Genomic DNA, 21921 nt, shown 5'->3' with positions numbered 1-21921 from the left:
GCACTGTCAGAGGGTCAGTACTGATGGAGAGCTGCACTGTCAGAGGGCCAGTACTGATGGAGCACTGCACTGTCAGAGGGTCAGTACTGATGGAGTGCTGCACTGTCAGAGGGTCAGTACTGATGGAGTGCTGCACTGTCAGAGGGCCAGTACTGTTGGAGCACTGCAGTGTCAGAGGGTCAGTACTGATGGAGTGCTGCACTGTCAGAGGGCCAGTACTGATGGAGCGCTGCACTGTCAGAGGGTCAGTACTGATGGAGTGCTGCACTGTCAGAGGGTCAGTACTGATGGAGTGCTGCACTGTCAGAGGGTCAGTACTGATGGAGTGCTGCACTGTCAGAGGGACAGTACTGATGGAGCGCTGCACTGTCAGAGGGTCAGTACTGATGGAGTGCTGCACTGTCAGAGGGACAGTACTGATGGAGCGCTGCACTGTCAGAGGGTCAGTACTGATGGAGCACTGCACTGTCAGAGAGTCAGTACTGATGGAGAGCTGCACTGTCAGAGGGTCAGTACTGATGGAGCACTGCACTGTCAGAGGGTCAGTACTGATGGAGTGCTGCACTGTTAGAGGGTCAGTACTGAGGGGGGGGGGGGCGCACAGTCGGAAAGTCAGTGTTTAGGGAATGCTACATTGTCAGACTGTCAGTATTGAGGCTGTGACACAGTGTCAGAGGGTCAGTACTGATGGAGCACTGCACTGTCAGAGGGTCAGTACTGATGGAGCACTGCACTGTCAGAGGGTCAGTACTGATGGAGCACTGCACTGTCAGAGGGTCAGTACTGAGGGAGCACTGCAGTGTCAGAGGGTCAGTACTGATGGAGTGCTGCACTGTCAGAGGGTCAGTACTGATGGAGTGCTGCACTGTCAGAGGGCCAGTACTGATGGAGCACTGCAGTGTCAGAGGGTCAGTACTGATCGAGTGCTGCACTGTCAGAGGGCCAGTACTGTTGGAGCACTGCACTGTCAGAGGGTCAGTACTGATGGAGCACTGCACTGTCAGAGGGTCAGTACTGATGGAGCACTGCAGTGTCAGAGGGTCAGTACTGATGGAGTGCTGCACTGTCAGAGGGTCAGTACTGATGGAGCGCTGCACTGTCAGAGGGTCAGTACTGATGGAGTGCTGCACTGTCAGAGAGTCAGTACTGATGGAGAGCTGCACTGTCAGAGGGTCAGTACTGATGGAGCACTGCACTGTCAGAGGGTCAGTACTGATGGAGTGCTGCACTGTAAGAGGGTCAGTACTGATGGAGCACTGCACTGTCAGAGGGTCAGTACTGATGGAGTGCTGCACTGTCAGAGGGTCAGTACTGATGGAGCACTGCACTGTCAGAGGGCCAGTACTGATGGAGCACTGCACTGTCAGAGGGTCAGTACTGATGGAGCACTGCACTGTCAGAGGGTCAGTACTGATGGAGTGCTGCACTGTCAGAGGGCCAGTACTGATGGAGCGCTGCACTGTCAGAGGGTCAGTACTGATGGAGTGCTGCACTGTCAGAGAGTCAGTACTGATGGAGAGCTGCACTGTCAGAGGGTCAGTACTGATGGAGCACTGCACTGTCAGAGGGTCAGTACTGATGGAGTGCTGCACTGTAAGAGGGTCAGTACTGATGGAGCACTGCACTGTCAGAGGGTCAGTACTGATGGAGTGCTGCACTGTCAGAGGGTCAGTACTGATGGAGCACTGCACTGTCAGAGGGCCAGTACTGATGGAGCACTGCAGTGTCAGAGGGTCAGTACTGATGGAGTGCTGCACTGTCAGAGGGTCAGTACTGATGGAGTGCTGCACTGTCAGAGGGCCAGTACTGATGGAGCGCTGCACTGTCAGAGGGTCAGTACTGATGGAGTGCTGCACTGTCAGAGAGTCAGTACTGATGGAGCACTGCAGTGTCAGAGGGTCAGTACTGATGGAGTGCTGCACTGTCAGAGAGTCAGTACTGATGGAGTGCTGCACTGTCAGAGGGCCAGTACTGATGGAGCACTGCAGTGTCAGAGGGTCAGTACTGATGGAGTGCTGCACTGTCAGAGGGTCAGTACTGATGGAGAGCTGCACTGTCAGAGGGCCAGTACTGATGGAGCACTGCACTGTCAGAGGGTCAGTACTGATGGAGTGCTGCACTGTCAGAGGGTCAGTACTGATGGAGTGCTGCACTGTCAGAGGGCCAGTACTGATGGAGCACTGCAGTGTCAGAGGGTCAGTACTGATGGAGTGCTGCACTGTCAGAGGGCCAGTACTGATGGAGCGCTGCACTGTCAGAGGGTCAGTACTGATGGAGCACTGCACTGTCAGAGAGTCAGTACTGATGGAGAGCTGCACTGTCAGAGGGTCAGTACTGATGGAGCACTGCACTGTCAGAGGGTCAGTACTGATGGAGTGCTGCACTGTCAGAGGGTCAGTACTGATGGAGCACTGCAGTGTCAGAGGGTCAGTACTGATGGAGTGCTGCACTGTCAGAGGGTCAGTACTGATGGAGTGCTGCACTGTCAGAGGGTCAGTACTGATGGAGTGCTGCACTGTCAGAGGGCCAGTACTGATGGAGCGCTGCACTGTCAGAGGGTCAGTACTGATGGAGTGCTGCACTGTCAGAGAGTCAGTACTGATGGAGCACTGCAGTGTCAGAGGGTCAGTACTGATGGAGTGCTGCACTGTCAGAGAGTCAGTACTGATGGAGTGCTGCACTGTCAGAGGGCCAGTACTGATGGAGCACTGCAGTGTCATAGGGTCAGTACTGATGGAGTGCTGCACTGTCAGAGGGTCAGTACTGATGGAGAGCTGCACTGTCAGAGGGCCAGTACTGATGGAGCACTGCACTGTCAGAGGGTCAGTACTGATGGAGTGCTGCACTGTCAGAGGGTCAGTACTGATGGAGTGCTGCACTGTCAGAGGGCCAGTACTGATGGAGCACTGCAGTGTCAGAGGGTCAGTACTGATGGAGTGCTGCACTGTCAGAGGGCCAGTACTGATGGAGCGCTGCACTGTCAGAGGGTCAGTACTGATGGAGTGCTGCACTGTCAGAGGGTCAGTACTGATGGAGTGCTGCACTGTCAGAGGGTCAGTACTGATGGAGTGCTGCACTGTCAGAGGGACAGTACTGATGGAGCGCTGCACTGTCAGAGGGTCAGTACTGATGGAGCACTGCACTGTCAGAGAGTCAGTACTGATGGAGAGCTGCACTGTCAGAGGGTCAGTACTGATGGAGCACTGCACTGTCAGAGGGTCAGTACTGATGGAGTGCTGCACTGTCAGAGGGTCAGTACTGAGGGGGGGGGGGGGGCGCACAGTCGGAAAGTCAGTGTTTAGGGAATGCTACATTGTCAGACTGTCAGTATTGAGGCTGTGACACAGTGTCAGAGGGTCAGTACTGATGGAGCACTGCACTGTCAGAGGGTCAGTACTGATGGAGCACTGCACTGTCAGAGGGTCAGTACTGATGGAGCACTGCACTGTCAGAGGGTCAGTACTGAGGGAGCACTGCAGTGTCAGAGGGTCAGTACTGATGGAGTGCTGCACTGTCAGAGGGTCAGTACTGATGGAGTGCTGCACTGTCAGAGGGCCAGTACTGATGGAGCACTGCAGTGTCAGAGGGTCAGTACTGATGGAGTGCTGCACTGTCAGAGGGCCAGTACTGTTGGAGCACTGCACTGTCAGAGGGTCAGTACTGATGGAGCACTGCACTGTCAGAGGGTCAGTACTGATGGAGCACTGCAGTGTCAGAGGGTCAGTACTGATGGAGCGCTGCACTGTCAGAGGGTCAGTACTGATGGAGCGCTGCACTGTCAGAGGGTCAGTACTGATGGAGTGCTGCACTGTCAGAGAGTCAGTACTGATGGAGAGCTGCACTGTCAGAGGGTCAGTACTGATGGAGCACTGCACTGTCAGAGGGTCAGTACTGATGGAGTGCTGCACTGTAAGAGGGTCAGTACTGATGGAGCACTGCACTGTCAGAGGGTCAGTACTGATGGAGTGCTGCACTGTCAGAGGGTCAGTACTGATGGAGCACTGCACTGTCAGAGGGCCAGTACTGATGGAGCACTGCACTGTCAGAGGGTCAGTACTGATGGAGCACTGCACTGTCAGAGGGTCAGTACTGATGGAGCACTGCAGTGTCAGAGGGTCAGTACTGATGGAGTGCTGCACTGTCAGAGGGTCAGTACTGATGGAGTGCTGCACTGTCAGAGGGCCAGTACTGATGGAGTGCTGCACTGTCAGAGGGTCAGTACTGATGGAGTGCTGCACTGTCAGAGAGTCAGTACTGATGGAGCACTGCAGTGTCAGAGGGTCAGTACTGATGGAGTGCTGCACTGTCAGAGAGTCAGTACTGATGGAGTGCTGCACTGTCAGAGGGCCAGTACTGATGGAGCACTGCAGTGTCAGAGGGTCAGTACTGATGGAGTGCTGCACTGTCAGAGGGTCAGTACTGATGGAGAGCTGCACTGTCAGAGGGCCAGTACTGATGGAGCACTGCACTGTCAGAGGGTCAGTACTGATGGAGTGCTGCACTGTCAGAGGGTCAGTACTGATGGAGTGCTGCACTGTCAGAGGGCCAGTACTGATGGAGCACTGCAGTGTCAGAGGGTCAGTACTGATGGAGTGCTGCACTGTCAGAGGGCCAGTACTGATGGAGCGCTGCACTGTCAGAGGGTCAGTACTGATGGAGTGCTGCACTGTCAGAGGGTCAGTACTGATGGAGCGCTGCACTGTCAGAGGGTCAGTACTGATGGAGTGCTGCACTGTCAGAGGGACAGTACTGATGGAGCGCTGCACTGTCAGAGGGTCAGTACTGATGGAGTGCTGCACTGTCAGAGGGACAGTACTGATGGAGCGCTGCACTGTCAGAGGGTCAGTACTGATGGAGCACTGCACTGTCAGAGAGTCAGTACTGATGGAGAGCTGCACTGTCAGAGGGTCAGTACTGATGGAGCACTGCACTGTCAGAGGGTCAGTACTGATGGAGTGCTGCACTGTCAGAGGGTCAGTACTGAGGCGGGGGGGGCGCACAGTCGGAAAGTCAGTGTTTAGGGAATGCTACATTGTCAGACTGTCAGTATTGAGGCTGTGACACAGTGTCAGAGGGTCAGTACTGATGGAGCACTGCACTGTCAGAGGGTCAGTACTGATGGAGCACTGCACTGTCAGAGGGTCAGTACTGATGGAGCACTGCACTGTCAGAGGGTCAGTACTGAGGGAGCACTGCAGTGTCAGAGGGTCAGTACTGATGGAGTGCTTCACTGTCAGAGGGTCAGTACTGATGGAGTGCTGCACTGTCAGAGGGCCAGTACTGATGGAGCACTGCAGTGTCAGAGGGTCAGTACTGATGGAGTGCTGCACTGTCAGAGGGCCAGTACTGTTGGAGCACTGCACTGTCAGAGGGTCAGTACTGATGGAGCACTGCACTGTCAGAGGGTCAGTACTGATGGAGCACTGCAGTGTCAGAGGGTCAGTACTGATGGAGTGCTGCACTGTCAGAGGGTCAGTACTGATGGAGCGCTGCACTGTCAGAGGGTCAGTACTGATGGAGTGCTGCACTGTCAGAGAGTCAGTACTGATGGAGAGCTGCACTGTCAGAGAGTCAGTACTGATGGAGCACTGCACTGTCAGAGGGTCAGTACTGATGGAGTGCTGCACTGTAAGAGGGTCAGTACTGATGGAGCACTGCACTGTCAGAGGGTCAGTACTGATGGAGTGCTGCACTGTCAGAGGGTCAGTACTGATGGAGCACTGCACTGTCAGAGGGCCAGTACTGATGGAGCACTGCACTGTCAGAGGGTCAGTACTGATGGAGCACTGCACTGTCAGAGGGTCAGTACTGATGGAGTGCTGCACTGTCAGAGGGCCAGTACTGATGGAGCGCTGCACTGTCAGAGGGTCAGTACTGATGGAGTGCTGCACTGTCAGAGAGTCAGTACTGATGGAGAGCTGCACTGTCAGAGGGTCAGTACTGATGGAGCACTGCACTGTCAGAGGGTCAGTACTGATGGAGTGCTGCACTGTAAGAGGGTCAGTACTGATGGAGCACTGCACTGTCAGAGGGTCAGTACTGATGGAGTGCTGCACTGTCAGAGGGTCAGTACTGATGGAGAGCTGCACTGTCAGAGGGCCAGTACTGATGGAGCACTGCACTGTCAGAGGGCCAGTACTGATGGAGCACTGCAGTGTCAGAGGGTCAGTACTGATGGAGTGCTGCACTGTCAGAGGGTCAGTACTGATGGAGTGCTGCACTGTCAGAGGGCCAGTACTGATGGAGCGCTGCACTGTCAGAGGGTCAGTACTGATGGAGTGCTGCACTGTCAGAGAGTCAGTACTGATGGAGCACTGCAGTGTCAGAGGGTCAGTACTGATGGAGTGCTGCACTGTCAGAGAGTCAGTACTGATGGAGTGCTGCACTGTCAGAGGGCCAGTACTGATGGAGCACTGCAGTGTCAGAGGGTCAGTACTGATGGAGTGCTGCACTGTCAGAGGGTCAGTACTGATGGAGAGCTGCACTGTCAGAGGGTCAGTACTGATGGAGCACTGCACTGTCAGAGGGTCAGTACTGATGGAGCACTGCACTGTCAGAGGGTCAGTACTGATGGAGTGCTGCACTGTCAGAGGGCCAGTACTGATGGAGCGCTGCACTGTCAGAGGGTCAGTACTGATGGAGTGCTGCACTGTCAGAGAGTCAGTACTGATGGAGAGCTGCACTGTCAGAGGGTCAGTACTGATGGAGCACTGCACTGTCAGAGGGTCAGTACTGATGGAGTGCTGCACTGTAAGAGGGTCAGTACTGATGGAGCACTGCACTGTCAGAGGGTCAGTACTGATGGAGTGCTGCACTGTCAGAGGGTCAGTACTGATGGAGCACTGCACTGTCAGAGGGCCAGTACTGATGGAGCACTGCAGTGTCAGAGGGTCAGTACTGATGGAGTGCTGCACTGTCAGAGGGTCAGTACTGATGGAGTGCTGCACTGTCAGAGGGCCAGTACTGATGGAGCGCTGCACTGTCAGAGGGTCAGTACTGATGGAGTGCTGCACTGTCAGAGAGTCAGTACTGATGGAGTGCTGCACTGTCAGAGGGCCAGTACTGATGGAGCACTGCAGTGTCAGAGGGTCAGTACTGATGGAGTGCTGCACTGTCAGAGAGTCAGTACTGATGGAGTGCTGCACTGTCAGAGGGCCAGTACTGATGGAGCACTGCAGTGTCAGAGGGTCAGTACTGATGGAGTGCTGCACTGTCAGAGGGTCAGTACTGATGGAGAGCTGCACTGTCAGAGGGCCAGTACTGATGGAGCACTGCACTGTCAGAGGGTCAGTACTGATGGAGTGCTGCACTGTCAGAGGGTCAGTACTGATGGAGTGCTGCACTGTCAGAGGGCCAGTACTGATGGAGCACTGCAGTGTCAGAGGGTCAGTACTGATGGAGTGCTGCACTGTCAGAGGGCCAGTACTGATGGAGCGCTGCACTGTCAGAGGGTCAGTACTGATGGAGCACTGCACTGTCAGAGAGTCAGTACTGATGGAGAGCTGCACTGTCAGAGGGTCAGTACTGATGGAGCACTGCACTGTCAGAGGGTCAGTACTGATGGAGTGCTGCACTGTCAGAGGGTCAGTACTGATGGAGCACTGCAGTGTCAGAGGGTCAGTACTGATGGAGTGCTGCACTGTCAGAGGGTCAGTACTGATGGAGTGCTGCACTGTCAGAGGGTCAGTACTGATGGAGTGCTGCACTGTCAGAGGGCCAGTACTGATGGAGCGCTGCACTGTCAGAGGGTCAGTACTGATGGAGTGCTGCACTGTCAGAGAGTCAGTACTGATGGAGCACTGCAGTGTCAGAGGGTCAGTACTGATGGAGTGCTGCACTGTCAGAGAGTCAGTACTGATGGAGTGCTGCACTGTCAGAGGGCCAGTACTGATGGAGCACTGCAGTGTCAGAGGGTCAGTTCTGATGGAGTGCTGCACTGTCAGAGGGTCAGTACTGATGGAGAGCTGCACTGTCAGAGGGCCAGTACTGATGGAGCACTGCACTGTCAGAGGGTCAGTACTGATGGAGTGCTGCACTGTCAGAGGGTCAGTACTGATGGAGTGCTGCACTGTCAGAGGGCCAGTACTGATGGAGCACTGCAGTGTCAGAGGGTCAGTACTGATGGAGTGCTGCACTGTCAGAGGGCCAGTACTGATGGAGCGCTGCACTGTCAGAGGGTCAGTACTGATGGAGTGCTGCACTGTCAGAGGGTCAGTACTGATGGAGTGCTGCACTGTCAGAGGGTCAGTACTGATGGAGTGCTGCACTGTCAGAGGGACAGTACTGATGGAGCGCTGCACTGTCAGAGGGTCAGTACTGATGGAGCACTGCACTGTCAGAGAGTCAGTACTGATGGAGAGCTGCACTGTCAGAGGGTCAGTACTGATGGAGCACTGCACTGTCAGAGGGTCAGTACTGATGGAGTGCTGCACTGTCAGAGGGTCAGTACTGAGGGGGGGGGGGGCGCACAGTCGGAAAGTCAGTGTTTAGGGAATGCTACATTGTCAGACTGTCAGTATTGAGGCTGTGACACAGTGTCAGAGGGTCAGTACTGATGGAGCACTGCACTGTCAGAGGGTCAGTACTGATGGAGCACTGCACTGTCAGAGGGTCAGTACTGATGGAGCACTGCACTGTCAGAGGGTCAGTACTGAGGGAGCACTGCAGTGTCAGAGGGTCAGTACTGATGGAGTGCTGCACTGTCAGAGGGTCAGTACTGATGGAGTGCTGCACTGTCAGAGGGCCAGAACTGATGGAGCACTGCAGTGTCAGAGGGTCAGTACTGATGGAGTGCTGCACTGTCAGAGGGCCAGTACTGTTGGAGCACTGCACTGTCAGAGGGTCAGTACTGATGGAGCACTGCACTGTCAGAGGGTCAGTACTGATGGAGCACTGCAGTGTCAGAGGGTCAGTACTGATGGAGCGCTGCACTGTCAGAGGGTCAGTACTGATGGAGCGCTGCACTGTCAGAGGGTCAGTACTGATGGAGTGCTGCACTGTCAGAGAGTCAGTACTGATGGAGAGCTGCACTGTCAGAGGGTCAGTACTGATGGAGCACTGCACTGTCAGAGGGTCAGTACTGATGGAGTGCTGCACTGTAAGAGGGTCAGTACTGATGGAGCACTGCACTGTCAGAGGGTCAGTACTGATGGAGTGCTGCACTGTCAGAGGGTCAGTACTGATGGAGCACTGCACTGTCAGAGGGCCAGTACTGATGGAGCACTGCACTGTCAGAGGGTCAGTACTGATGGAGCACTGCACTGTCAGAGGGTCAGTACTGATGGAGCACTGCAGTGTCAGAGGGTCAGTACTGATGGAGTGCTGCACTGTCAGAGGGTCAGTACTGATGGAGTGCTGCACTGTCAGAGGGCCAGTACTGATGGAGCGCTGCACTGTCAGAGGGTCAGTACTGATGGAGTGCTGCACTGTCAGAGAGTCAGTACTGATGGAGCACTGCAGTGTCAGAGGGTCAGTACTGATGGAGTGCTGCACTGTCAGAGAGTCAGTACTGATGGAGTGCTGCACTGTCAGAGGGCCAGTACTGATGGAGCACTGCAGTGTCAGAGGGTCAGTACTGATGGAGTGCTGCACTGTCAGAGGGTCAGTACTGATGGAGAGCTGCACTGTCAGAGGGCCAGTACTGATGGAGCACTGCACTGTCAGAGGGTCAGTACTGATGGAGTGCTGCACTGTCAGAGGGTCAGTACTGATGGAGTGCTGCACTGTCAGAGGGCCAGTACTGATGGAGCACTGCAGTGTCAGAGGGTCAGTACTGATGGAGTGCTGCACTGTCAGAGGGCCAGTACTGATGGAGCGCTGCACTGTCAGAGGGTCAGTACTGATGGAGTGCTGCACTGTCAGAGGGTCAGTACTGATGGAGCGCTGCACTGTCAGAGGGTCAGTACTGATGGAGTGCTGCACTGTCAGAGGGACAGTACTGATGGAGCGCTGCACTGTCAGAGGGTCAGTACTGATGGAGTGCTGCACTGTCAGAGGGACAGTACTGATGGAGCGCTGCACTGTCAGAGGGTCAGTACTGATGGAGCACTGCACTGTCAGAGAGTCAGTACTGATGGAGAGCTGCACTGTCAGAGGGTCAGTACTGATGGAGCACTGCACTGTCAGAGGGTCAGTACTGATGGAGTGCTGCACTGTCAGAGGGTCAGTACTGAGGCGGGGGGGGCGCACAGTCGGAAAGTCAGTGTTTAGGGAATGCTACATTGTCAGACTGTCAGTATTGAGGCTGTGACACAGTGTCAGAGGGTCAGTACTGATGGAGCACTGCACTGTCAGAGGGTCAGTACTGATGGAGCACTGCACTGTCAGAGGGTCAGTACTGATGGAGCACTGCACTGTCAGAGGGTCAGTACTGAGGGAGCACTGCAGTGTCAGAGGGTCAGTACTGATGGAGTGCTTCACTGTCAGAGGGTCAGTACTGATGGAGTGCTGCACTGTCAGAGGGCCAGTACTGATGGAGCACTGCAGTGTCAGAGGGTCAGTACTGATGGAGTGCTGCACTGTCAGAGGGCCAGTACTGTTGGAGCACTGCACTGTCAGAGGGTCAGTACTGATGGAGCACTGCACTGTCAGAGGGTCAGTACTGATGGAGCACTGCAGTGTCAGAGGGTCAGTACTGATGGAGTGCTGCACTGTCAGAGGGTCAGTACTGATGGAGCGCTGCACTGTCAGAGGGTCAGTACTGATGGAGTGCTGCACTGTCAGAGAGTCAGTACTGATGGAGAGCTGCACTGTCAGAGAGTCAGTACTGATGGAGCACTGCACTGTCAGAGGGTCAGTACTGATGGAGTGCTGCACTGTAAGAGGGTCAGTACTGATGGAGCACTGCACTGTCAGAGGGTCAGTACTGATGGAGTGCTGCACTGTCAGAGGGTCAGTACTGATGGAGCACTGCACTGTCAGAGGGCCAGTACTGATGGAGCACTGCACTGTCAGAGGGTCAGTACTGATGGAGCACTGCACTGTCAGAGGGTCAGTACTGATGGAGTGCTGCACTGTCAGAGGGCCAGTACTGATGGAGCGCTGCACTGTCAGAGGGTCAGTACTGATGGAGTGCTGCACTGTCAGAGAGTCAGTACTGATGGAGAGCTGCACTGTCAGAGGGTCAGTACTGATGGAGCACTGCACTGTCAGAGGGTCAGTACTGATGGAGTGCTGCACTGTAAGAGGGTCAGTACTGATGGAGCACTGCACTGTCAGAGGGTCAGTACTGATGGAGTGCTGCACTGTCAGAGGGTCAGTACTGATGGAGTGCTGCACTGTCAGAGGGTCAGTACTGATGGAGCACTGCACTGTCAGAGGGCCAGTACTGATGGAGCACTGCAGTGTCAGAGGGTCAGTACTGATGGAGTGCTGCACTGTCAGAGGGTCAGTACTGATGGAGTGCTGCACTGTCAGAGGGCCAGTACTGATGGAGCGCTGCACTGTCAGAGGGTCAGTACTGATGGAGTGCTGCACTGTCAGAGAGTCAGTACTGATGGAGCACTGCAGTGTCAGAGGGTCAGTACTGATGGAGTGCTGCACTGTCAGAGAGTCAGTACTGATGGAGTGCTGCACTGTCAGAGGGCCAGTACTGATGGAGCACTGCAGTGTCAGAGGGTCAGTACTGATGGAGTGCTGCACTGTCAGAGGGTCAGTACTGATGGAGAGCTGCACTGTCAGAGGGCCAGTACTGATGGAGCACTGCACTGTCAGAGGGTCAGTACTGATGGAGTGCTGCACTGTCAGAGGGTCAGTACTGATGGAGTGCTGCACTGTCAGAGGGCCAGTACTGATGGAGCACTGCAGTGTCAGAGGGTCAGTACTGATGGAGTGCTGCACTGTCAGAGGGCCAGTACTGATGGAGCGCTGCACTGTCAGAGGGTCAGTACTGATGGAGCACTGCACTGTCAGAGAGTCAGTACTGATGGAGAGCTGCACTGTCAGAGGGTCAGTACTGATGGAGCACTGCACTGTCAGAGGGTCAGTACTGATGGAGTGCTGCACTGTCAGAGGGTCAGTACTGATGGAGCACTGCAGTGTCAGAGGGTCAGTACTGATGGAGTGCTGCACTGTCAGAGGGTCAGTACTGATGGAGTGCTGCACTGTCAGAGGGTCAGTACTGATGGAGTGCTGCACTGTCAGAGGGCCAGTACTGATGGAGCGCTGCACTGTCAGAGGGTCAGTACTGATGGAGTGCTGCACTGTCAGAGAGTCAGTACTGATGGAGCACTGCAGTGTCAGAGGGTCAGTACTGATGGAGTGCTGCACTGTCAGAGAGTCAGTACTGATGGAGTGCTGCACTGTCAGAGGGCCAGTACTGATGGAGCACTGCAGTGTCAGAGGGTCAGTACTGATGGAGTGCTGCACTGTCAGAGGGTCAGTACTGATGGAGAGCTGCACTGTCAGAGGGCCAGTACTGATGGAGCACTGCACTGTCAGAGGGTCAGTACTGATGGAGTGCTGCACTGTCAGAGGGTCAGTACTGATGGAGTGCTGCACTGTCAGAGGGCCAGTACTGATGGAGCACTGCAGTGTCAGAGGGTCAGTACTGATGGAGTGCTGCACTGTCAGAGGGCCAGTACTGATGGAGCGCTGCACTGTCAGAGGGTCAGTACTGATGGAGTGCTGCACTGTCAGAGGGTCAGTACTGATGGAGTGCTGCACTGTCAGAGGGTCAGTACTGATGGAGTGCTGCACTGTCAGAGGGACAGTACTGATGGAGCGCTGCACTGTCAGAGGGTCAGTACTGATGGAGCACTGCACTGTCAGAGAGTCAGTACTGATGGAGAGCTGCACTGTCAGAGGGTCAGTACTGATGGAGCACTGCACTGTCAGAGGGTCAGTACTGATGGAGTGCTGCACTGTCAGAGGGTCAGTACTGAGGCGGGGGGGGCGCACAGTCGGAAAGTCAGTGTTTAGGGAATGCTACATTGTCAGACTGTCAGTATTGAGGCTGTGACACAGTGTCAGAGGGTCAGTACTGATGGAGCACTGCACTGTCAGAGGGTCAGTACTGATGGAGCACTGCACTGTCAGAGGGTCAGTACTGATGGAGCACTGCACTGTCAGAGGGTCAGTACTGAGGGAGCACTGCAGTGTCAGAGGGTCAGTACTGATGGAGTGCTTCACTGTCAGAGGGTCAGTACTGATGGAGTGCTGCACTGTCAGAGGGCCAGTACTGATGGAGCACTGCAGTGTCAGAGGGTCAGTACTGATGGAGTGCTGCACTGTCAGAGGGCCAGTACTGTTGGAGCACTGCACTGTCAGAGGGTCAGTACTGATGGAGCACTGCACTGTCAGAGGGTCAGTACTGATGGAGCACTGCAGTGTCAGAGGGTCAGTACTGATGGAGTGCTGCACTGTCAGAGGGTCAGTACTGATGGAGCGCTGCACTGTCAGAGGGTCAGTACTGATGGAGTGCTGCACTGTCAGAGAGTCAGTACTGATGGAGAGCTGCACTGTCAGAGAGTCAGTACTGATGGAGCACTGCACTGTCAGAGGGTCAGTACTGATGGAGTGCTGCACTGTAAGAGGGTCAGTACTGATGGAGCACTGCACTGTCAGAGGGTCAGTACTGATGGAGTGCTGCACTGTCAGAGGGTCAGTACTGATGGAGCACTGCACTGTCAGAGGGCCAGTACTGATGGAGCACTGCACTGTCAGAGGGTCAGTACTGATGGAGCACTGCACTGTCAGAGGGTCAGTACTGATGGAGTGCTGCACTGTCAGAGGGCCAGTACTGATGGAGCGCTGCACTGTCAGAGGGTCAGTACTGATGGAGTGCTGCACTGTCAGAGAGTCAGTACTGATGGAGAGCTGCACTGTCAGAGGGTCAGTACTGATGGAGCACTGCACTGTCAGAGGGTCAGTACTGATGGAGTGCTGCACTGTAAGAGGGTCAGTACTGATGGAGCACTGCACTGTCAGAGGGTCAGTACTGATGGAGTGCTGCACTGTCAGAGGGTCAGTACTGATGGTGTGCTGCACTGTCAGAGGGTCAGTACTGATGGAGCACTGCACTGTCAGAGGGCCAGTACTGATGGAGCACTGCAGTGTCAGAGGGTCAGTACTGATGGAGTGCTGCACTGTCAGAGGGTCAGTACTGATGGAGTGCTGCACTGTCAGAGGGCCAGTACTGATGGAGCGCTGCACTGTCAGAGGGTCAGTACTGATGGAGTGCTGCACTGTCAGAGAGTCAGTACTGATGGAGCACTGCAGTGTCAGAGGGTCAGTACTGATGGAGTGCTGCACTGTCAGAGAGTCAGTACTGATGGAGTGCTGCACTGTCAGAGGGCCAGTACTGATGGAGCACTGCAGTGTCAGAGGGTCAGTACTGATGGAGTGCTGCACTGTCAGAGGGTCAGTACTGATGGAGAGCTGCACTGTCAGAGGGCCAGTACTGATGGAGCACTGCACTGTCAGAGGGTCAGTACTGATGGAGTGCTGCACTGTCAGAGGGTCAGTACTGATGGAGTGCTGCACTGTCAGAGGGCCAGTACTGATGGAGCACTGCAGTGTCAGAGGGTCAGTACTGATGGAGTGCTGCACTGTCAGAGGGTCAGTACTGATGGAGCACTGCACTGTCAGAGAGTCAGTACTGATGGAGAGCTGCACTGTCAGAGGGTCAGTACTGATGGAGCACTGCACTGTCAGAGGGTCAGTACTGATGGAGTGCTGCACTGTCAGAGGGTCAGTACTGATGGAGCACTGCAGTGTCAGAGGGTCAGTACTGATGGAGTGCTGCACTGTCAGAGGGTCAGTACTGATGGAGTGCTGCACTGTCAGAGGGTCAGTACTGATGGAGTGCTGCACTGTCAGAGGGCCAGTACTGATGGAGCGCTGCACTGTCAGAGGGTCAGTACTGATGGAGTGCTGCACTGTCAGAGAGTCAGTACTGATGGAGCACTGCAGTGTCAGAGGGTCAGTACTGATGGAGTGCTGCACTGTCAGAGAGTCAGTACTGATGGAGTGCTGCACTGTCAGAGGGCCAGTACTGATGGAGCACTGCAGTGTCAGAGGGTCAGTACTGATGGAGTGCTGCACTGTCAGAGGGTCAGTACTGATGGAGAGCTGCACTGTCAGAGGGCCAGTACTGATGGAGCACTGCACTGTCAGAGGGTCAGTACTGATGGAGTGCTGCACTGTCAGAGGGTCAGTACTGATGGAGTGCTGCACTGTCAGAGGGCCAGTACTGATGGAGCACTGCAGTGTCAGAGGGTCAGTACTGATGGAGTGCTGCACTGTCAGAGGGCCAGTACTGATGGAGCGCTGCACTGTCAGAGGGTCAGTACTGATGGAGTGCTGCACTGTCAGAGGGTCAGTACTGATGGAGTGCTGCACTGTCAGAGGGTCAGTACTGATGGAGTGCTGCACTGTCAGAGGGACAGTACTGATGGAGCGCTGCACTGTCAGAGGGTCAGTACTGATGGAGCACTGCACTGTCAGAGAGTCAGTACTGATGGAGAGCTGCACTGTCAGAGGGTCAGTACTGATGGAGCACTGCACTGTCAGAGGGTCAGTACTGATGGAGTGCTGCACTGTCAGAGGGTCAGTACTGAGGGGGGGGGGGGGCGCACAGTCGGAAAGTCAGTGTTTAGGGAATGCTACATTGTCAGACTGTCAGTATTGAGGCTGTGACACAGTGTCAGAGGGTCAGTACTGATGGAGCACTGCACTGTCAGAGGGTCAGTACTGATGGAGCACTGCACTGTCAGAGGGTCAGTACTGATGGAGCACTGCACTGTCAGAGGGTCAGTACTGAGGGAGCACTGCAGTGTCAGAGGGTCAGTACTGATGGAGTGCTGCACTGTCAGAGGGTCAGTACTGATGGAGTGCTGCACTGTCAGAGGGCCAGTACTGATGGAGCACTGCAGTGTCAGAGGGTCAGTACTGATGGAGTGCTGCACTGTCAGAGGGCCAGTACTGTTGGAGCACTGCACTGTCAGAGGGTCAGTACTGATGGAGCACTGCACTGTCAGAGGGTCAGTACTGATGGAGCACTGCAGTGTCAGAGGGTCAGTACTGATGGAGCGCTGCACTGTCAGAGGGTCAGTACTGATGGAGCGCTGCACTGTCAGAGGGTCAGTACTGATGGAGTGCTGCACTGTCAGAGAGTCAGTACTGATGGAGAGCTGCACTGTCAGAGGGTCAGTACTGATGGAGCACTGCACTGTCAGAGGGTCAGTACTGATGGAGTGCTGCACTGTAAGAGGGTCAGTACTGATGGAGCACTGCACTGTCAGAGGGTCAGTACTGATGGAGTGCTGCACTGTCAGAGGGTCAGTACTGATGGAGCACTGCACTGTCAGAGGGCCAGTACTGATGGAGCACTGCACTGTCAGAGGGTCAGTACTGATGGAGCACTGCACTGTCAGAGGGTCAGTACTGATGGAGCACTGCAGTGTCAGAGGGTCAGTACTGATGGAGTGCTGCACTGTCAGAGGGTCAGTACTGATGGAGTGCTGCACTGTCAGAGGGCCAGTACTGATGGAGCGCTGCACTGTCAGAGGGTCAGTACTGATGGAGTGCTGCACTGTCAGAGAGTCAGTACTGATGGAGCACTGCAGTGTCAGAGGGTCAGTACTGATGGAGTGCTGCACTGTCAGAGAGTCAGTACTGATGGAGTGCTGCACTGTCAGAGGGCCAGTACTGATGGAGCACTGCAGTGTCAGAGGGTCAGTACTGATGGAGTGCTGCACTGTCAGAGGGTCAGTACTGATGGAGAGCTGCACTGTCAGAGGGCCAGTACTGATGGAGCACTGCACTGTCAGAGGGTCAGTACTGATGGAGTGCTGCACTGTCAGAGGGTCAGTACTGATGGAGTGCTGCACTGTCAGAGGGCCAGTACTGATGGAGCACTGCAGTGTCAGAGGGTCAGTACTGATGGAGTGCTGCACTGTCAGAGGGCCAGTACTGATGGAGCGCTGCACTGTCAGAGGGTCAGTACGGATGGAGTGCTGCACTGTCAGAGGGTCAGTACTGATGGAGCGCTGCACTGTCAGAGGGTCAGTACTGATGGAGTGCTGCACTGTCAGAGGGACAGTACTGATGGAGCGCTGCACTGTCAGAGGGTCAGTACTGATGGAGTGCTGCACTGTCAGAGGGACAGTACTGATGGAGCGCTGCACTGTCAGAGGGTCAGTACTGATGGAGCACTGCACTGTCAGAGAGTCAGTACTGATGGAGAGCTGCACTGTCAGAGGGTCAGTACTGATGGAGCACTGCACTGTCAGAGGGTCAGTACTGATGGAGTGCTGCACTGTCAGAGGGTCAGTACTGAGGCGGGGGGGGCGCACAGTCGGAAAGTCAGTGTTTAGGGAATGCTACATTGTCAGACTGTCAGTATTGAGGCTGTGACACAGTGTCAGAGGGTCAGTACTGATGGAGCACTGCACTGTCAGAGGGTCAGTACTGATGGAGCACTGCACTGTCAGAGGGTCAGTACTGATGGAGCACTGCACTGTCAGAGGGTCAGTACTGAGGGAGCACTGCAGTGTCAGAGGGTCAGTACTGATGGAGTGCTTCACTGTCAGAGGGTCAGTACTGATGGAGTGCTGCACTGTCAGAGGGCCAGTACTGATGGAGCACTGCAGTGTCAGAGGGTCAGTACTGATGGAGTGCTGCACTGTCAGAGGGCCAGTACTGTTGGAGCACTGCACTGTCAGAGGGTCAGTACTGATGGAGCACTGCACTGTCAGAGGGTCAGTACTGATGGAGCACTGCAGTGTCAGAGGGTCAGTACTGATGGAGTGCTGCACTGTCAGAGGGTCAGTACTGATGGAGCGCTGCACTGTCAGAGGGTCAGTACTGATGGAGTGCTGCACTGTCAGAGAGTCAGTACTGATGGAGAGCTGCACTGTCAGAGAGTCAGTACTGATGGAGCACTGCACTGTCAGAGGGTCAGTACTGATGGAGTGCTGCACTGTAAGAGGGTCAGTACTGATGGAGCACTGCACTGTCAGAGGGTCAGTACTGATGGAGTGCTGCACTGTCAGAGGGTCAGTACTGATGGAGCACTGCACTGTCAGAGGGCCAGTACTGATGGAGCACTGCACTGTCAGAGGGTCAGTACTGATGGAGCACTGCACTGTCAGAGGGTCAGTACTGATGGAGTGCTGCACTGTCAGAGGGCCAGTACTGATGGAGCGCTGCACTGTCAGAGGGTCAGTACTGATGGAGTGCTGCACTGTCAGAGAGTCAGTACTGATGGAGAGCTGCACTGTCAGAGGGTCAGTACTGATGGAGCACTGCACTGTCAGAGGGTCAGTACTGATGGAGTGCTGCACTGTAAGAGGGTCAGTACCGATGGAGCACTGCACTGTCAGAGGGTCAGTACTGATGGAGTGCTGCACTGTCAGAGGGTCAGTACTGATGGAGCACTGCACTGTCAGAGGGCCAGTACTGATGGAGCACTGCAGTGTCAGAGGGTCAGTACTGATGGAGTGCTGCACTGTCAGAGGGTCAGTACTGATGGAGTGCTGCACTGTCAGAGGGCCAGTACTGATGGAGCGCTGCACTGTCAGAGGGTCAGTACTGATGGAGTGCTGCACTGTCAGAGAGTCAGTACTGATGGAGCACTGCAGTGTCAGAGGGTCAGTACTGATGGAGTGCTGCACTGTCAGAGAGTCAGTACTGATGGAGTGCTGCACTGTCAGAGGGCCAGTACTGATGGAGCACTGCAGTGTCAGAGGGTCAGTACTGATGGAGTGCTGCACTGTCAGAGGGTCAGTACTGATGGAGAGCTGCACTGTCAGAGGGCCAGTACTGATGGAGCACTGCACTGTCAGAGGGTCAGTACTGATGGAGTGCTGCACTGTCAGAGGGCCAGTACTGTTGGAGCACTGCACTGTCAGAGGGTCAGTACTGATGGAGCACTGCACTGTCAGAGGGTCAGTACTGATGGAGCACTGCAGTGTCAGAGGGTCAGTACTGATGGAGTGCTGCACTGTCAGAGGGTCAGTACTGATGGAGCGCTGCACTGTCAGAGGGTCAGTACTGATGGAGTGCTGCACTGTCAGAGGGTCAGTACTGATGGAGCACTGCACTGTCAGAGGGTCAGTACTGATGGAGCACTGCACTGTCAGAGGGTCAGTACTGATGGAGCACTGCACTGTCAGAGGGTCAGTACTGAGGGAGCACTGCACTGTCAGAGGGTCAGTACTGATGGAGTGCTGCACTGTCAGAGGGTCAGTACTGATGGAGCACTGCACTGTCAGAGGGTCAGTACTGATGGAGCACTGCACTGTCAGAGGGCCAGTACTGATGGAGCACTGCACTGTCAGAGGGTCAGTACTGATGGAGTGCTGCACTGTCAGAGGGTCAGTACTGAGGGAGTGCTGCACTGTCAGAGAGTCAGTACTGATGGAATGTTGCACTGTCAGAGGGTCAGTACTGAGGGAGTGCTGCACTGTCAGAGGGTCAGTACTGAGGGAGTGCCGCACTGTCAGAGGGTCAGTGTTGAGAAAGTGCTACACTGTCAGAGGGTCAGTGCTGAGGGAGTGCTGCACTGTCAGAGGGTCAGTTCTGATGGAGTGTTGCACTGTCCGAGGGTCAGTGCTGAGGGAGTGTTGCACTGTCAGAGGGTCAGTGTTGAGAAAGTGCTGCACTGTCAGAGGGTCAGTGCTGAGGGAGTGCTGCACAGTCAGAGGGTCAGTCGTGATGGAGTGTTGCACTGTCAGAGGGTCAGTGTTGAGAAAGTGCCAGACTGTCCGAGGGTCAGTGCTGAGGGAGTGTTGCACTGTCAGAGGGTCAGTGCTGAGGGAGTGCTGCACTGTCAGAGGGTCAGTTCCGAATGGAGTGTTGCACTGTCAGAGCATCAGTGTTGAGAAAGTGCCAGACTGTCCGAGGGTCAGTGCTGAGGGAGTGCTGCACTGTCCGAGGGTCAGTGCTGAGGGAGTGTTGCACTGTCAGAGGGTCAGTGTTGAGAAAGTGCCAGACTGTCCGAGGGTCAGTGCTGAGGGAGTGTTGCACTGTCAGAGGGTCAGTGCTGAGGGAGTGCTGCACTGTCAGAGGGTCAGTGCTGAGGGAGTGCTGCACTGTCAGAGGGTCAGTTCTGATGGAGTGTTGCACTGTCAGAGGGTCAGTGTTGAGAATGTGCCAGACTGTCCGCGGGTCTGTGCTGAGGGAGTGTTGCACTGTCAGAGGGTCAGTGCTGAGGGAGTGCTGCACTGTCAGAGGGTCAGTACTGGTGGAGTGCTGCACTGTCAGAGGGTCAGTGCTGAGGGAGTGCTGCACTGTCAGAGGGTCAGTGCTGAGGGAGTGCTGCACTGTCAGAGGGTCAGTTCTGATGGAGTGTTGCACTGTCAGAGGGTCAGTGCTGAGGGAGTGCTGCACTGTCAGAGGGTCAGTGTTGAGAAAGTGCCAGACTGTCCGAGGGTCAGTGCTGAGGGAGTGTTGCACTGTCAGAGGGTCAGTGCTGAGGGAGTGCTGCACTGTCAGAGGGTCAGTACTGGTAGAGTGCTGCACTGTCAGAGGGTCAGTGCTGAGGGAGTGCTGCACTGTCAGAGGGTCAGTGCTGAGGGAGTGCTGCACTGTCAGAGGGTCAGTACTGATGGAGTGATGCACTGTCAGAGGGTCAGTGCTGAGGGAGTGCTGCACTGTCAGAGGGTCAGTACTGATGGAGTGATGCACTGTCCGAGGGTCAGTGCTGAGGGAGTGTTGCACTGTCAGAGGGTCAGTGCTGAGGGAGTGCTGCACTGTCAGAGGGTCAGTACTGGTAGAGTGCTGCACTGTCAGAGGGTCAGTGCTGAGGGAGTGCTGCACTGTCAGAGGGTCAGTGCTGAGGGAGTGCTGCACTGTCAGAGGGTCAGTACTGATGGAGTGATGCACTGTCAGAGGGTCAGTGCTGAGGGAGTGCTGCACTGTCAGAGGGTCAGTACTGATGGAGTGATGCACTGTCAGAGGGTCAGTGCTGAGGGAGTGCTGCACTGTCAGAGGGTCAGTACTGATGGAGTGATGCACTGTCAGAGGGTCAGTGCTGAGGGGGTGCCAGACTGTCGGAGTGTCAGTGCTGATGGAGTGCTGCACTGTTGAAAGCTCAGTACTAGGGAGCACTGCACTATTGGAGAATCAGTGCTGAGGGAGCACTTCACAGTTGAAGAGTCAGTACTGAGTGAGAGATGCAGTGTTGGAGATTCAGTGCGAAGGGAGTACTGCATTGTTGGAGAGTTAGTACAAAAGGAGTGCTGCATTGTCAAAGGTGTAGTGATTGGAATGAGGTCAGCCAGGTGGACATCATAGATTATGAGTTCCCTGATTGGGGCTGTTAATCTGGTCCAATCAGGGAGCCCTGGCTGACAGATGTAAACAGAAGTGTCAGACATCCTGACACGTTGAGAACTGGCTATAAGGAAGCCAGACCAGTGTCACGTACCTTGCACGTGGAAATAAAGAGTGACTTGGTGACAGGATACCAGCCTCTGTGGAGTTATTTCAGTGGAAATGAGAGAAAAAAATACCCTTGCAACAATTGGCTTTGAGTTGGGATACGCATTTCTGGCATCATGCCATTATCTGTGAATTTTAACTCATTTGTACTTGTGATTGAAGATTGGGCCCAGTAAGTGGAAAGAATGCTTTTTTTTGCGGAAAATGACATTTAGGCATATGAAAAGCAATGACTAATTCTCCTGACAGCTTGTGGACCCACAGCTTTTTCGGTTATTAGGAGCCTAGCGTTTCCTATTGGGGCAAAGGGCTGTCTCAATAGATCTATGGTATATGAGCAGTGAGGCAAGTCAGCCTAAAGACAGTGTGGAAATGTGTTGCTGGAAAAGCGCAGCAGGTCAGGCAGCATCCAAGGAACAGGAGAATCGACGTTTCGGGCATAAGCTCTTCTTCAGGGCTTATGCCCGAAACGTCGATTCTCCAGTTCCTTGGATGCTGCCTGACCTGCTGCGCTTTTCCAGCAACACATTTTCAGCT

General features: G+C 54.8%; 1 pseudogene; it reads right to left on the bottom strand.

Moving 5' to 3' along the window:
- The window catches only part of LOC148141453 (uncharacterized), a 34118-nt pseudogene that overhangs the window by 10801 nt on the left and 1396 nt on the right, over positions 1–21921 (bottom strand).

Source organism: Chiloscyllium plagiosum, unplaced genomic scaffold, assembly GCF_037043375.1.
Source record: "Chiloscyllium plagiosum isolate Xiang-an unplaced genomic scaffold, Cpla_swu_hap1 HiC_scaffold_33, whole genome shotgun sequence".
NCBI lineage: Eukaryota > Metazoa > Chordata > Chondrichthyes > Orectolobiformes > Hemiscylliidae > Chiloscyllium > Chiloscyllium plagiosum.
The sequence above is the reverse complement of the archived record's forward strand: the minus strand, read 5'-3'. Positions and strand labels throughout refer to the sequence as shown.